The sequence below is a fragment of the Apium graveolens genome, chromosome 8 (assembly GCF_009905375.1).
Source record: "Apium graveolens cultivar Ventura chromosome 8, ASM990537v1, whole genome shotgun sequence".
NCBI lineage: Eukaryota > Viridiplantae > Streptophyta > Magnoliopsida > Apiales > Apiaceae > Apium > Apium graveolens.
In genome coordinates, this window is record NC_133654.1 from 108,581,185 (window position 1) to 108,599,819 (window position 18,635).

Consider the following 18,635-nt stretch of genomic DNA (forward strand, 5'->3'; position numbering starts at 1 on the left):
ATAAATATTGTAACACCCCCAAATCCGGGGTCGGGGATCCGAGTTATCACGAGTTCCATTTCCCTTGTCAATACTTAATCTTAACAGTCAGCCAACTACTGCGTACTGTGACCCCACAATATACACACACACCACAAGTTATAGTCTCAGAGATGAATACCAAAAATAACACAAGTCATTTTATTCCACAATTAAAAGCCATTACACCTCAAAAAGGTTCTGAATAAATTTACATTTCTTTGCCATTATTACAATTCATAATATACATAAGTCTGGTACATCAAAAGTTGAAAGCCTAGCCTATTGGTAGATCCTACCTCAGCTACAACGGCATCAACACCTACAGGAAACTGCGGAACGTGTCCTATCCGCTCACGAATTGGGAGCTTGATCCTGTTCATCTTGTCTATCTGATGTTGTGTGATGAAAGAAGAAAGCAAGGGTGAGCAACAAGCCCACCGAAATAATATGTATAATAATTTACAATATATGAGCATTCTCATAGTACTCAAGAAAGTCTTGGTTAAGAAGAAATGAACCAAGTTGATATCTTAACGCGACCAAGTCGTAAAATATTCAGTATATACATATATACTTTTCAAAATCTTTGAAATCCTCTGCCATGTATAATATACACAGAGTTCCAGTTTATAACTGTATAAAAATATCGTTACAAGGTGATATTATATATCTAACCTTGTCTCAACGTTTTTCTGAAAATCTTTGTCATGCATAAGATAATCATTAACCAGATATAAGTTGAAAAGATGTAGTTACAAGATACCCCAATATACTTATATCTTTTCCAAATACTACTTGAACTACCACCGTTTAAGTTATAATCAGTTTCAAAAGTTCATCACATAGATGAGACTACAAGATAAGACTTTGTTAGGGCGAAAACACGCACTAATATTCACGAAAGTATACGCGTTCGCAAGTAATATATAGTACTTTCTAGTTCGTTCCCACAGAGACTCAGACTAAATTATTGTCTAATTGAACTCACTCACCAATGTATGATTACTTCTCAATGTTAAGACACTAACACTTAAAATTGTTGATTAAATATTAACTACAATTAACTACTTAATTAATCACTTAACTAACACTTCAATTTATCAACAATAAAACACTCATGAGATCACATCTTCATTATTACTTCCTTCAATAGCCATTGTTGTTACCTTTAGCATGTGACAGTGATGATATTAATCGAATAACACGAAACTGATAAAAGCCAACTTTTATTGTACTAATACCATTCTACCAAGCATCCACAATTAAGATATAAGTTGAATAGTCATCAATTATGTTGAGTTCCTATATGTCTACAGAAATTGACAACACAACGATTTAAGCACAAGTTATTCCTTTTGATTACATAGGGCAAATAAAACTGTTAGAGTTACCCACTAATCATATACAACGTACATGAACCTATGCTAGTATGGCAAGTTCTAAATCTCAAGATCCACCGTCGCTTCACAAGAGATTAACACCATATCTTATATGTTCGCGATGCACATAAGACGACTACGCACAACCAATACTAGATATCATACAATCATCACACACTAAAGTATTAAACAATTAACTAAAGAATTCCATAATAAATCCGTTGCAACCCCATGATCACGATTAGCCCATAATAGCACTTATCGTCATCATGGGTTCATATGAAATCATGATAAACAAACACAAGAAAATAATAACTAAACTAATTATATTAAAACAGAGTACGTCACAAGAGTAAATAAGTTCAAAGCAAGAAAACTAGCATCCAACATTACAACGAAACAAGAATCACAAGAAGATATGCTTCCTCTTCGTTGCAGTGTGCTAAATCGGTCTTCTTCCTTATCTCCTTCGCTCCTTGCGTAAAAACACGATCTTCTTCAATCCCCCCTTGTGAAAAACATCTCAAATCTACTTATATAATAGTCCCATAAAACTCAGATTACATAGAAGTGGAAACCAAACAGAAGTCGAAGTCCTGAAATAATATATCTTTTTTCCCGACCCTGCGCGGCCACTCAGCAATGCTGAGCGGGCGCTCAGACCTCTACTGGAAAAAATCTGATTTTGCTCCGTTTCTTCACCGTAATCTGCCCGTTTCTTTCCTTTCGCAATGGTGAACACATGCCAAGGCTTATTCTTGATGATTCCTCCCCCGAAATGCAACTCATACCCTGAAATGCATAAACACTAGAAAAATGCATCAAATACACAAAATACTTGATTTCAAGACACCAATTTAAGCCATTTTAAGACGTTCTAAGTGGTATAAAATGCCACTTATCACACCCCCAAACTTAAATCGATGCTTGTCCTCAAGCGTCATAGACTCAAAAACAAATAAAAAAACATGCATGAATGCAATCTATATGAAAATGTAGCGATCCCCCTTACTACGATTAACCAACCAAATTACAACATCTCAACGAATGCAGTTAGACAACAAAAGATCAATAAACTCATGCAAACGGACATACAGCCAGAAACGTGGTGTGTGCAAATGCTTAACAGATATGCTTCGGAACTAGACCAATTATTATGACTAGACTATCCTCAAGGCAATCCAATGATTATACAAAGAATAAAAAATTCTAGGCACAAAGTGATATACAACACTACAAGAACTCTAGAGCTTATTACGGAATCGTGCTTTTTATTCACAACTCAAATGCTTATTTGACCGTGCAATGAGTGAGGTCCATAAAAGACTTATACAATGGTATCCATGTAACGAGCGTTAGGTTAGCGGATCCTAGACTCTAAAAGCCTTAGGTCACTAGGCACAAAGTCCCCTAAGAACTTAATAACTCGAATACCAAAGAGCCCACTCTAGATCAATTATGCATAAACTAATTTTTTTTTTCTTTTTTTTTTATATAACTTCTGAGCAAGTGCGTTTCGCTCCATCTTGCTCAACCCTAGACTACTCGCACCATATGCGATCCGGCTACTAGCCATTTGACGCCTAGCCACAACTAGCAACAAATTCCATTTTTTTTCTCCAATTTTTTTTTTCTTTTTCATGCCTTTATCACTAAGAACCTATTATCGAATTCTAAGCATAATAAGTAGATTGACCTCGAAAACAACCAAATCATAAAAACAATCTAGCCCTTACGCATTCTCTAAGACTTAGTGGAATTACAAGTGTTTCTAACATGCATATCAACCTACACGACTTAATATCACTTTAATGCTATCACTTCACTCGCATCAATATCACAATTCAGTCGATAAATCATTGCAAAAGGGATCATGGTAAATGCAACTATATGAACTAAACTATCATGAATATGCAGCTATATGACACACACACAATATTCCTTCACTACCAACCCCAAACTTAAAATCTTCACTGTCCTCAGTGAAGGTAGTAGAAAGGAACACAGGGTATACCTACTCGGAGTCATCATCATCATCACCCTCAGTAGGTGGAGTATCAGGCGGGTATGCAGAGTCCTCACCAAAAACTGGCCACTGGATATCAGCTCCAAGGCCCCGAAAAGCAGTCCCTAACGCAAGGGTGAGCTCCTGAGCAAACCTGCTCTGCGTCTCATACATGGCATCCATCCGCCGTGAAAGCCTCCTATACTGAGCATCAGCCAACCCAGCACCCTCCTGAGCTCTCGAAGAACCAGCCTCATCACGCCCTGGCCTAGCCATAGTAGCACCTCGTGCTGGACGCCCTCCTGGAAGACGATAACCCAGCCCATGCTCCTCAGGCTCACCACCGGTCCACTCCTGCATCCCATTCAGAGTGCCAGAATCAATCGGAGCTGCCGGCAACTGCAACTGCTCATGAGCCGGCCAGTTCACTCCCACTGCTTGGCATAGCTTCGTAACCGTGGATGCATAAGGGATGTTCATATGCTTCGCCCCCCTCAAAAACTTCAGAATTCCTTGGTAGATGAACTCACCAAGGTCCACATAGTACTCCTCATTCAGAATTCCCCACAACAACTGTGCTCTCTCAACTGTGACCTCGTGTGCATGCGAAGAAGGCAAAATATTAGCACAAATAAATGCATTCCATGCACGGGCATACCTGTTCATGGCGATCGCCGGAAAGTGACGATACTCATTAGTGCCGGTCCTGAAGGTCCAAACCGTGCCCGGTCGACAGAGAGTCGCACAAATCAAATCCAAGTCAAAGTCCTCAGCAGTCTTTTCATTCCAGTTCTCCTCCTCGGGCTTCCTCTCTCGCTGTCCAATCACACGGCGAATCGCCGCAGGGTGATAATCAACTGTCAGCCCTCGAACCACAGAAAACCCATTCTTTTCGGCCTTCGCGTTCGCATAGAACTCGCGAACCACACTCATCGGCACTGCTTCGGGCGACTCGCAGAAAGCTATCCACCCCTTCTCTGCAATTATGGGCAGCAACTCACCATCCCTCCCTGATGGTAAAAATCCTCTCTCCTTCAGAATCGGCTTCCCCAAAAGCCTAGTGTACTCCTCCTCCGCAGCTCTGTCAGTTAACCGAGGCCTTGCAGCAGTACCCCTCGATGAATCAGCAGTAGGAACTGTGCTGCTGCTGTCAATAGTGCGTGCTCTCTTGGGTGCCATTGATTCGTGAAAAAAAATGTGTAAGAACTGAGTTTTGGTGTTTGGGAGAGAGTAAGTGTAGGAATTTTGTGGGAGATATGTAGGATAGGTGTATGTATATATAGGGTGTGGATTAGATTAGGGTTTGGGAATTAAGGGTTAAAATGATGGGGTAGTGGGAACAAATCGTGGGTTTATGGGCTACAACTATTTATATATATTTTTTTCTGAACTGTAAAAAAAATTCTGGTACTTGACCCCTGAGCGGTCGCTCAGCAATGCTGAGCGGGTGCTCAGCTTGCTGCGCGGTCGCTCAGCAAAGCTGAGCGGGCGCTCAGCTTGCTGAGCGGGCGCTCAGGGGGTCACTGGAATTTTTTTTTTCAGCCCCTATTTTCTGATTTTTTTGTGTTTTTGGATAGGTTATTAACTTCTAAGGGTTCCTGTAACAACAAATCATGGGTTGCCTCCCACGCAGTGCTTCTTTTTTGTCATTAGCTTGACGTTTCGTACCCTTCTCAAGTAGTCAACAAAATGGCACTAACCACTTCTCGGTTTGCCATGTCCCCATGGTAGTGCTTCAACCGCTGACCGTTAACCTTGAATGCTTGGTCCGGATCGTTCTCAAAAATTTCCACCGCTCCATGTGGAAACACAGTTTTGATAATAAAAGGTCCAGACCACCTTGATTTCAACTTCCCAGGAAAAAGTCGGAGCCGAGAGTTGAATAAGAGAACTTGTTGCCCTGGCACAAATAACTTAGGATGTAGCTTCCTATCGTGCCACCTCTTCACCTTTTTCTTATACATTTTGTTATTCTCGTACGCTTGAAGTCGAAATTCATCAAGTTCATTAAGCTGAAGCATTCTTTTCTTACCAGCTGCATCTAAATCCAGGTTCAACTTCTTCAATGCCCAATAGGCCTTATGCTCAAGCTCCGCAGGTAGATGACATCCCTTACCGTACACCAACTGAAACGGTGACATACCAAGTGGAGTTTTGTATGCTGTTCTGTAAGCCCAAACAGCTTCATCGAGCTTTAAAGACCAATCCTTCCTTGACGGACAAACAACCTTCTCTAGAAGGCGCTTTATCTCTCTGTTAGATACTTCCGCTTGACCATTTGTTTGCGAATGATAGGCAGTAGCTACTCGATGATTCACATTATAACGCTGCATCATAGAAGTGAACTTACGGTTGCAGAAATGCGATCCTTCATCACTTATGATTACCCGAGGTGTTCCAAATCTTGTGAAAATTTGCTTATGGAGAAAATTTAGCACTGCCTTTGCATCATTTGTCGGTAAAGCTTTAACTTCTACCCATTTTGAAACATAATCGACTGCCAGCAAGATGTATTGATTATTGCAAGACGAGATAAAAGGCCCCATGAAATTGATTCCCCAAACATCAAAGACCTCGACTTCAAGCATCACATTTAATGGCATCTCATCCTTCTTTGTCAAATTTCCCACTCTTTGGCAACGATCACACCTTAAAACAAACTGATGAGCATCCTTGAACAAAGTAGGCCAAAAAAAACCTGCTTGCAGAATACGAGCTGCCGTCTTCTCACCACCATAGTGTCCACCATAAATCGTGGAATGGCAGTCTCGTAATATCCCCTCCGTCTCACAGAACGGGATACATCTCCTGATGATCTGGTCAGCTCCCTGTCTAAACAAATATGGTTCATCCCACATATACCACTTCGCCTCATGCAAAAACTTCTTCTTTTGAGCGGATGTCAAATTAGGAGGCATTACATTGCTGACGAGATAGTTTACAATATCTGCAAACCATGGTTCTTCCTCCTGAACTACGAACAACTGTTCATCCGGAAAAGATTCATTGATTAACGTCCTATCTTGTGAAGTAGAATCGTGATTCTCTAACCTAGAGAGATGGTCAGCTACTTGATTCTCAGTACCTTTCCTATCCTTGATCTCTAACTCAAATTCCTGAAGTAAAAGCACCCAACGAATGAGTCTCGGCTTCGAATCCTTCTTGGAAACTAGATAGCGAATAGCCGCATGATCAGTGAATACTGTTACTTTCGTACCAAGTAGATAAGATCGAAATTTCTCGAAACCAAAGACTATAGCTAAAAGCTCCTTCTCAGTAGTGGTGTAGTTCAATTGGGCCCCATTTAAAGTCTTACTCGCATAGTAGACCACATGGAAGAGAATTTTCTTGCGCTGTCCCAGAACTGCACCTACCGCATAATCACTTGCATCACACATCATCTCAAACGGTTCTGTCCAATCTGGTGCTGTAATAACTGGTGCAGTGATCAAACTCTTCTTGAGAGTCTCGAATGCTGCCAAACATTCATCATCAAATTTGAAAAGCACATCTTTCTCTAGCAAATTGCACAATGGCTTAGATATCTTTGAAAAGTCCTTGATGAATCACCGATAAAAACCCGCATGACCAAGAAAACTACGGATTCCTTTCACAGAATTAGGTGGGGGAAGATTTTCAATGACTCCCACCTTGGCCTTGTCCACCTCCAGACCCTTGTTAGAGACCTTATGCCCAAGAATAATGCCTTCACGCACCATAAAATGACATTTCTCCCAATTGAGCACCAAATTAGTTTCCACGCATCTTTTGAGCACGGCGCGCAGATTATTCAAACATTCATCATATGAATGTCCAAAGACAGAGAAGTCATCCATGAACACTTCGACATTATTTCCAATCATGTCAGAGATTATAGCCATCATACATCTCTGAAAAGTGGTCGGGGCGCCACATAACCCAAACGAAACTCTGCGAAAAGCAAACATGCCAAATGAACAAGTGAAGGTAGTCTTTTCCTGATCCTCTGGTGTAATACAAATCTGATTATACCCTGAATAACCATCCATAAGATAAAAATACTCATGACCCGCCAACCTGTCAAGCATCTAATCAATAAATGGAAGAGGGAAGTGATCCTTCCTTGTGGCTTTGTTCAATTTTCTATAATCCATGCATACTCTCCATCCTGTAACTGTTCGAGTGGGGATGAGCTCATTCTTTTCATTTGCGACCACAGTGATACCTCCTTTCTTAGGTACACATTGTACGGGGCTCACCCACGAGCTGTCAGAAATAGGGTAAATGATGCCTGCATCTAGCCATTTCAGAATTTCTTTCTTCACCACCTCCTTCATGATAGGATTCAGTCTTCGCTGCTGTTCCACAGTTGGCTTACTACCTTCCTCTAGCAGAATTTTATGCATACAATATGAAGGACTTATCCCCTTGATGTCTGCTATGGTCCATCCAATAGCCGATTTAAATTCTCTCAAAATCCTTAAGAGCTTGTCTTCCTCACTACCTGAAAGGTCAGATGAAATAATAACAGGTAACGTAGATGAATCACCTAGAAAAGCATACCTCAAGTGTTCAGGTAATGGCTTGAGCTCCAAGGTAGGTGCTTCCTCTATTGATGGTTTGAGCTTTCCTTCAGCATTCTTAAGGTCAGAAGTACCAAGAGACTCAAACGGTATGTCCAGCTTTCGCTTCCAGGGAGAAGCGTTCAAATATTGTAATTGCTCGTTGCCATCTTCATCATCGCTGTCAAAATCCCCCACTAAGGCCTTTTCCAATGCATCAGACATTAGCATACGATCGAGTTCCGAAGTAACCGCAGAATCAATCACATCCACTTTTAAGCACTCCTCATCTTCTTTAGGGAATTTCATTGCCTTGAATACGTTGAAGGTCACATCCTGATCTTGTACCGGCATAGTAAGTTCACCTTTTTGCACATCTATCAAGGTACGGCCAGTAGCCAAGAAAGGCCTTCCCAAGATTATGGGAATCTTCTTATCTTCCTCAAAATCCAGAATAACAAAATCTGCAGGAAAGAAGAGCTTATCCACCTTGACGAGCACATCCTCCACTATGCCCCTTGGGTAAGTAATGGAACGATCAGCCAATTGTAGCGACATATATGTGGGTTTTGGATCAGGCAGATCCAGCTTTTTAAAGATCGACAACGGCATCAGATTAATGCTTGCTCCCAAATCACAAAGGCACTTGTCAAAAGTCAGATTGTCAATGGTGCAAGGTATGGTGAAGCTTCCAAGATCTTTCAGTTTTGGTGGTAACTTTTGCTGCAGAACAGCGCTGCATTCTTCCGTGAGAGCAACGGTTTCAAGGTCATCCAGTTTCACCTTCCTTGAAAGAATAGTCTTCATAAACTTCGCATAACTAGGCATTTGCTCCAGAGCCTCAGCGAAAGGTATATTGATGTGAAGTTTCTTGAACACCTCCAGAAACTTCCCGAACTGTCTATCCAGCTTTTGTTGCTGCAATCTCTTAGGAAAAGGTGGTGGAGGATAGAGCTGTTTCTCCCCTGTATTAGGCTCAGGCAGAGTGTGTTCAACAGTAGTCTTCCTTGGCTCCGCCGCTTTCTCCTTTTGCTTAGATTCTTCATCTCTAATTTCAGCTTCTCCTTCTTTTGCCTTTTCAGCATCAGCAACTTTTCCAGACCTTAAGGTAATAGCCTTGACTTGCTCTTTAGCTTCCTTCCTGCCTGGTACTTCCGTGTCACTGGGAAGGGTGCCAGGTTAACGATTGAGCACTGCATTGGCTAATTGACCGATTTGATTTTCCAAGGTCTTGATAGAAACCGCCTGACTTTTGCATAACAGCTTAAGTTCCTCAAAATCAGCACTAGTAGGTGCAGCTGTACTTCCCTGTTGAGGATATGATTACCTTGTAGCATACTGCTGTGGTTGCTGGAATCCAGGTGGGTTAAACTATTTACTCACTCCTTGCTGATATGGTGGCTGAATAGCATTCTGATTATTTCCCCAACTGAAATTTGGATGATTTCTGTTGTTAGGATGATAGGTTACTGGCACAGGCTGCTGTTGTCGCTGATAGTTATTCACATACTGAACAAATTCGTTGACAAGAGAACACTGATCCGTAGCATGAGAACCTGCACAAAGCTCACAAACCATAGCTATTTGATTAACTCCATATGTAGCCAGAGAATCAACCTTCATTGATAGCGCTTGGAGCTGGGCTGCAATAGCGGTGGCTGCATCAACTTCCAGAATACCTGCTACCTTGCCTGACGTCATCCTCTGAGTTGGGTTTTGATGCTCATTTGCAGCCATCGTCTCAATAAGATTATACGCCTCAGTATAGCTTTTAGCCCATAAGGCGCCTCCAGCTGCTGCATCAAGCATGGGCCGAGATTGGACCCCCAAACCATTATAGAAACCAGTGATCACCATCCAATCCGGCATTCCATGATGTGGACATTTTCTCAACATTTCATTGTAGCGTTCCCAAGCCTCGCACATAGATTCTGTAGGTTGCTGCGCAAACTGAGTAAGAGCACTCCTCATAGCAGCAGTCTTTGCCATCGGATAAAAACTTCACCAGAAACTTTTGCGCAAGATCTTGCCACGTAGTGATGGACCCAGCTGGTTCAGAATGTAACCAGTCTTTAGCCTTGTCCCTCAGTTAGAATGAGAAAAGCCTCAACTTGATAGCCTCATCAGTCACGCCATTGTACTTAAAAGTGCTGCAGATCTCGACAAAATTCCTTATGTGCATGTTGGGGTCTTCAGTTGCCGTTCCTCCAAAAGAAACAGAATTCTGCACCATCTGAATAGTGCCCGGCTTGATTTTAAAGGTGTTAGCTTGAATAGCCGGATGAAGGATGCTTGACTGAATGTCATCAATTTTAGGCCGAGAAAAATCCATAAGAGCTGGATCAGCTTGAACAATAAGATCTCCCATGTTTACTGGTTCTTTCTGCTCAGTTCCTGAATCCGAATCCTCAAAATCTAACTTCTCCGGAATATCAAGAACTTCGTCTGTCTCCTCAGCTGTATCTAAATTCCTCTTGCGAGCACGAGAACGAGTTTGTATAAACGCTTGCTAAAGTACCTGAAACACAACCGAAAATCTTAATTAACTACTACGTCCTAATCACTGAGTCCTAATGACCAATGATGGTAAGTACATAAACTAAACAAATACGCCGAGTCCCCGGCAGCGGCGCCAAAAACTTGTTAGGGCGAAAACACGCACTAATATTCACGCAAGTATACGCGTTCGCAAGTAATATAGAATACTTTCTAGTTTGTTCCCACAGAGACTCAGACTAAATTATTGTCTAATTGAACTCATTTACCAATGTATGATTACTTCTCAATGTTAAGACACTAACACTTAAAATTGTTGATTAATTATTAACTACAATTAACTACTTAATTAATCACTTAACTAACACTTCAATTTATCAACAATAAAACACTCATGAGATCACATCTTCATTATTACTTCCTTCAATAGCCATTGTTGTTACCTTTAGCATGTGACAGTGATGATATTAATCGAATAACACGAAACTGATAAAAGCCAACTTTCATTGTCCTAATACCATTCTACCAAGCATCGACAATTAAGATAGAAGTTGAATAGTCATCAATTATGTTGAGTTCCTATATGTCTACAGAAATTGACAACACAACAATTTAAGCACAAGTTATTCCTTTTGATTACATAGGGCAAATAAAACTGTTAGAGTTACCCACTAATCATATACAACGTACATGAACCTATGCTAGTATGGCAAGTTCTAAATCTCAAGATCCACCGTCGCTTCACAAGAGATTAACACCATATCTTATATGTTCGCGACGCACATAAGACGACTACGCACAACCAATACTAGATATCATACAATCGTCACACACTAAAGTATTAAACAATTAACTAAAGAATTCCATAATAAATCCGTTGCAACCCCATGATCACGATTAGCCCATAATAGCACTTATCGTCATCATGGGTTCATATGAAATCATGATAAACAAACACAAGAAAATAATAACTAAACTAATTATATTAAAATAGAGTACGTCACAAGAGTAAATAAGTTCAAAGCAAGAAAACTAGCATCCAACGTTACAACGAAACAAGAATCACAAGAAGATATGCTTCCTCTTCGTTGCAGTGTGCTAAATCGGTCTTCTTCCTTATCTCCTTCGCTCCTTGCGTAAAAACACGATCTTCTTCAATCCCCCCTTGTGAAAAATGTCTCTAATCTACTTATATAATAGTCCCATAAAACTCAGATTACATAGAAGTGGAAACCAAACAGAAGTAGAAGTCCTGAAATAATATATCTTTTTTCCCGACCCTGCGCGGCCGCTCAGCATAGCTGAGCGGGCGCTCAGACCTCTACTGGAAAAAATCTGATTTTGCTCCGTTTCTTCGCCGTAATCTGCCCGTTTCTTTCCTTTCGCAACTGTGAACACATGCCAAGACTTATTCTTGATGATTCCTCCCCCGAAATGCAACTAATACCCTGAAATGCATAAACACTAGAAAAACGCATCAAATACACAAAATACTTGATTTCAAGACACCAATTTAAGCCATTTTAAGACGTTCTAAGTGGTATAAAATGCCACTTATCAGACTTGAATAGATTCAATGTTTGAAATATAATTATAAATAATAAAGTTACGAGATACTTCATTAAGTTCCGATATATATATACACCTATATATATATTTCATACACTCCTTGAAAACCTCTGTTATGAAAATTATAAACAGAGTTGCAATATCCAATGAATTTGGAAAGGAGAAAACCTTGGCATAAACCTGATATCTTGCTGATCAGGCAAAGATACCAATAAGTAACCTTTTCTACTGTAGATGGATGAATTCCTCACCGGTCATCACCCTGGCCGCATTAGGACCTCGCGCTAGACCGTTACCCGGCCACTCACGCGTGGATGAACACTCACCCAGCCTCTTACACCTTCATAGACCGTACCCCGGCCTGTCGCTTATGCCGACTCAATTAGATGGACTTACTTCCCGAAAGTTGGGCAAGTAATCAAATTGTTTTCTCAAAACAGCAACCTCGTTGCGAATATAAAATACACCACAGAGCGGGATCCCTAAGATTTTTGAGCGAATATTCAAGTCTCCTTCGAAAGGAAGATCTTAAATCTGAAAACGAGTTTTGGGATCCGCTCTAACTTTTAAAATCATTTTGAAGACTCGAAAACATTTTTAAGAATGTTTGGAGTAATGCTGATTTAATGAAATAAATCAGTCCCGATATATTAGAAAATATCTGAATATTATTATTTAAATAATATTCCCATAAGGATAATACTTATAAAAATAATTCAAGTAAAAGTTCTAAAACTTATACTTGAAATGAATAATAAATAACCAAAGATATACTTATACGAAAGTACAATCTTTATTTGAATAATCGAAAATAAGTTTGATTATCGAAACATTATTCTTTAATAAAATAAAGAATATTATTTAATAAATAAGCGGAGTAATAAGTCCTCAAATGAATATTCAAAATAATATTCATTAAATAAAATAAACGGAGTCTTAAGTCCTCGAATGAATATTGAAAATAATATTCATTGAATAAAGTAAGCGGATTCATAAGTCCTCGAATGAATATTCAAAATAATATTCATTAAATAAAATAAGTTTATCGAATAAACCTTATTCGATTAATAGTTTTGAAAACTATATCAATATATATATATATATATATATTATACTAGGGAACATCGACTCCCGGTTTAGAAAAATGTTCACATTTGGGTCCCCAATACTAAGGGTATACGCAACTACTGCTTATCTCTAGCATAGGTATTATGCAACTTATAAGTATTGGAATCAACAGATAGATATTAAGATTACGAAACAGACATGCATATATCCCATATTAGCATGCTCCAATATATCGTAAAATTTGCTAAGAACAATCATGTACTTATCATAAGATAATGCATATGCATATATACATCACAACAACAGTATAATGGGTAGAAAACTTGCCTGAGCGACTGGGGGTGATAAAAGGCTTGGGACGAGTCTGGTAACCTATAAACAACTTATAAGTTGGAATTAAACCAAAGTCACTTAAGAATCTATACTTTAACCAATTAGACCCTAACGTTCGCTTTTGCGCTTAATGATTCACTTAAGTCGCTCGAGTACCCTCGGCTCCACCATTTTTAATAAATTAACCATTAAGAGTTTTAAGGCGATTCTTTCGCGAGTACTCTACCAACTGCCTAATCCACTTTACATAATTGTTGCATACCCCAATTAGTCACTTAAGGTCCTTAACCAATGTTTCAAAGTAAGGCGAGGGGTAATGGTTCGTTCGCGAAACACCGTTACTTAAAAGGTCGTTTCTCCTAAATCGTACATCGGATTCAAGCGAACCACATATCAAAACGAAGCTTACGACCTAATCTAACGAAACATGGAAAAGTCACAGATTCAATAGTTAGCTCTCTATCCATAACACTAAGAACAAGCAGTTGTATGAAATTGGGCATTACGACGGCTATGTTTACGCGATTACCAAGTTTTAAACCACTCCAAACAACCACCATTTAACTCACAACCAACAATACAACCAACCCTCATCCAAAACTTACTACATCAGTCCCCAAACCTCAAGATTTTCCAATTTATACAACCCCACACATGAATTACTAGCTATACTTAAGTTTCATTAACTATAAACAAGATTTCAACATCCAAATCACTACAAATCCAATCCAAACTCTGAACACACAGGCATCATGCTTCTCATTTACTATAACCATCAAAACCATCTTAATAATCAAATTAAAGTTAGAGTTTGGAGGTGTTATACCTTCCTTGGAGTGATTAGAGTAGCTAGGAAGTCTTAGGGAGCCTCCTACAAGCTTGATCTTTCCAAAGAAATCAAGAACACAAAGTTAGGTTTTGAAGTTTCTAAAAGTCAGATTAAAAGAACTGTCAAAACGAGGGTCTTACCATTATTATTTGGACGAGACTTGTGAACAAGAGTTGTAGGCCATCTCAATACCTTTCCAAAGAGCTATAAAAAATACTATTTGAGTGAGTATTGAAGGAGATATGGTAGTTTGAAGTTGCTGCTCTGGTTTTGGCCGAGAGCTTTTGTTCTTGGAAAGCAAAAGTCAACTTCTAATTTATGTTTTGTGATTTGTTTTGCCTTGGCTTGGTTGCTACCTTTTGTTTTGATTAATTACTTTTAACCATGGTGAATTTTGTGTGGTTTAGAATCAACCAACACTTCTTTCCCTTTTTATCATGCTCATGTCAGCCTCTTATGTCATCATCCCACACTTGTCCTCTTCTTGTTGGTGAGATGACATCACCCTCCACCAACTCTTTGATTAACTCCTAATCACTTGGCTAATGACCGCTGATCTGTTATACGGTTCGCTTAACTTTCGTTCTCATTTATCGTTTGAGGGATCATACCCGAGATCTTATTACTTGGGTTCCCTTAACCTTTCTCAATACATTGTATTGCTTTTATGTTCCTCTCTTATAATCCTTGAATTTTAAATCTTTTTTATCATGTTACCTTATACTCAATTCTTTCGGTATCTGGTGGATTTTTGGGAAAAATCAAAGTGTTCGGATTTGGATTCTGACGATCTTTACATACACTTATATACCACATAGAGTACTAATAATATCTCAGAAGATCAATAAAAGAACCCCTACATAGTGTGGCATGAAAAGTTTTCTTATTCAGCATACTCAGCAAAATCAGTATTCATAAGGGTTTCAAAAATTCCAAAAAAAATTGGGGTTATTACATTCATTGCACGGTCAAATAAGCATATTTGTTATGTGTTCAATAATAGTGTGAATCCTTGTATAACTCTAGTATAAAGGAGGTGTTGTGAGTCATAATACATTTATTATCTATTCTGTTTATAAACTTTTGATTGTTTCGATGATAGATAAGTTATGGTTATTAATTTAGTATCAAGAGATATCTGTTAAACATTCCACACACACACGTTTCTGGTTTGTGAGTTGGTTTGTGGGATTTATTTGAACTCTGTTTTAAGTCATTGCATTCTTAGAGGCATTGGCTTATATATTTGGTTATGGTTATTCTGAGGGGATCGATTGCATTATCGTTTAGTTACATTTATGTAGTTGTATTCATGCATTAGGTTTGTTTTATAGTTTTGAGTCTGTTTATGCTTGAGGACAAATATCGGTTCAAGTTTGCGGGTGTGATAAGTAGATTTTATATCCACTTGGAATGCTTTATTACAAGCTTAAATTGGTGTTTTAGACTCAAGTTGTTGGTATTTTGATGTGTTTTTATGTTATTGTATTTCAGGTATAAGTTAAATGAAGAAAGGAGCTTTTAAAGGAAATATTATGAAAAGTGATCATATTTGGAAGCCAAGGCCATTTTCAAGTTGTAGAGAATCTCGTTAGCTTTGCGTGGGCAGTTGAATCGCCTAATTCTGACGAGTAGAACTCAAGTTATGGCCAAAATAAGATTCATCAGAATTTTCCAGAAGCCACCTACGCGGCCGCGTCAGAAGTGCACGCGACTGCATTCCGACACGCGGCCGCGTCAGACCCACACGCGACCGCATACTGATGCGCGGCTAATTTCCCTGAAAATGCCTTTTTTTGAGTGGAATTTGATAATTTGAAGGGTACAGGTCCACTAGGGGCTTATATATACTTAAAAAAAGGGTTTTCATCATCCGGGAAGATTGGGAGATCAAGGAGAAGACCTAGAAGCACAAAACAACTCCGAAAAAGAAGATCTTATTTTCTACTTGTGATTCTTTGAAAATAGTTGTAACTTTTGATGCTCGTTTTCATTCTTGTTGAACCTAGACTTTTTTTTCGTACTTTGATTATTATTTAGTTTATTAAGACCTTGTTTTATACCATGCTTTCATTAGAACCCATGATGACGATGAGTTCAATTATGGGCTAATTGTTATCATGGGATTCTAGCGGATTTACTTATGGATTTCAATAATTAATTTGTTTCGATATCTTGGTGTGTGGTGATTGATTGATATCCTAGTATTTGTTATGCTTATTCGTCTTATGTGTGTAGCTAACATATAAGATAGCGTATTAATCTCTATTGAAGCGATAGTGAATATAGAGGTTTAGAACTTGCCATGCTAGCATAGGTTCATGTATTTGTTGTGCATGATTCGTATGTAATTTTAACCATCTTACTTGCCCTATATAATCACGATAGATAACTTGCGCATTAAACCGTTATATTTTCAATTCTTATAGACATATAAGGACTAAGCATAATTGGTGTCTATTCAACTTCTATCCCTTTTATGGATGCTTGGTAGTAGGGTATTCGTACATGGAAAGTTGGCGTTTACTAGTTCTGTCTTATCTGATTAGTGTCATCACCATTACATGCTAAGGTTAAGAACAATAAGGCTATTGAATGAAGTATTTAATGAAGTTAGAATCCCATGTTTGTCATATATAGTAATTCAACCTCAATTCTCTTAGTTAATGTTATGTAGTATAATCTCTTAGTTTAATAAAAACCCAATTTGTTATTTGTCTTAGCATTGAACGATAACTATACATTGTTGCATAGGTGCATAAATTGAACTTAACCTAAACCAGTCTCTGTGGGAACGAATCTGATTTATATCTTATACTACCTGCGAACGCGTATACTTGCATGAATTTTAGCTCGTGTTTTCACCCTAACAAGTTTTTGGTGCCGCTGTCGGGGACTCGGTGTTAATTTTTAGTTTATGTGCTTGTCATCAGTAGTCGTTAAAGTTCACTGACTCAGATTCTTTTACTTTCATGATTTATTTGTTTATGTTTCAGGTACTCATTACAATGGGAGATCCAGCAGCACGAACGAAAGCCTTCATGGATTTTCTCAACCCAAGATCAATGACATTCAATCTAGCATTGTCAGGCCAGCTATCACAGCTAATACCTTTGAGATCAAGCCTGGAATAATTCAATGGGTGCAGAATTCATTCTAGTTTGGGGGTTCTTCTTCAATGGAAGATCCCAATATGCACATTAGGGATTTCATTAAAATCTGTGATACCTTCAAGTTCAACGGTGTTTCTGAAGATGTTGTGAAGCTGAGACTATTCCCATTCTCTCTGAGGGACAAGGCTAAGAGCTGGTTACACTCTCTACCAGCTAGTTCGATTACTACTTGGGAAGAACTTGCTCAAAAGTTTCTCACAAAATTCTTTCCTATGGCAAAGACAAATACAATCAGAAACGCTATTACTCAATTTACGTAGCAATCGGAAGAATCTCTATGTGAAGCTTGGGATCGCTACAAGGAGATGCTTATGAAGTGTCCTCATCATGGAATGCCTGATTGGATGATCATCAACTATTTTTATAATGGTTTGGGAGCACAGTCCAGACCCATGCTCGATGCAGCATCAGGTAAAGCCTTATGGGCGAAGAGCTATGAGGAAGCTTATGATCTAATTGAACTGATGGCTGCTAATGAATATCAGTATCCAGCCCAGAGATTGCCACCGAGCAAGGTAGCAGGAGTTTTTGAGGTAGATACAGCTATGGCTATCACTGCTCACCTAAAGGAATTGTCTATAAAGATCGATTTTCTGGCTAACTTGGGTGTTAATAAGATAACCAGTGTTTGTGAGCTATGTGCAGGTTCGCATGTGACGGAGCAATGTGCTATATCTAGTGACTCAGCTCAGTTTGTGAGGAACTTTTAGAGATCGCAACAACCAATTCCAGACACTTATCATCCTGACAAATGGAATCATCCTAACTTCATCTGGAGCAACAATCAGAATGCGATGCAACAGCCATTCCAGCAGTTTGCAAATAAGCCATTCAACCCTCCTGGTTTTCAGCAACAAATTACACCAAAACAACAAACTCTTGGTGCATGTCTATCTTCGAATGACAAATCTGAATTGGAGGAGTTGCGGCTTATGTGCAAAAACCAGGATCTTATATGCCAAAGCCAGGCTGTTTTTATCAAGACTCTGGAGAACCAAATAGGGCAAATTGCTAATGCCTTATTGAATCGACCACCAGGAACGCTTCCTAGTGATATAGAAACAAATCCAGGAAAGAGGGAAGTTGAAGAACAGGTTAACGCCATCACCTTAAGGTCTGGAAAGGTCGCAAGCCCCCAAATTCAGCAAGATGAAGAGCCTGAAAAATCTCAAGTTTCAGAAAATGCAGTTGTGGCTGAAGAAGAAGTGCAGAAGGAAGCAG

General features: G+C 39.2%; 2 non-coding genes across 2 annotated transcripts; one reads left to right on the plus strand and one right to left on the minus strand.

Moving 5' to 3' along the window:
* The first annotated feature begins 9,813 nt into the window (after positions 1 to 9,813).
* Positions 9,814 to 9,920, plus strand: LOC141681758 (small nucleolar RNA R71). Its single transcript, XR_012559182.1, has one exon. It is a non-coding gene; the product is annotated as a small nucleolar RNA R71 (small nucleolar RNA).
* A 7,721-nt stretch (positions 9,921 to 17,641) lies between these two features.
* LOC141682191 (small nucleolar RNA R71) lies at positions 17,642 to 17,748 on the minus strand. Its single transcript, XR_012559593.1, has one exon. It is a non-coding gene; the product is annotated as a small nucleolar RNA R71 (small nucleolar RNA).
* Between the last annotated feature and the right edge of the window lie 887 nt (positions 17,749 to 18,635).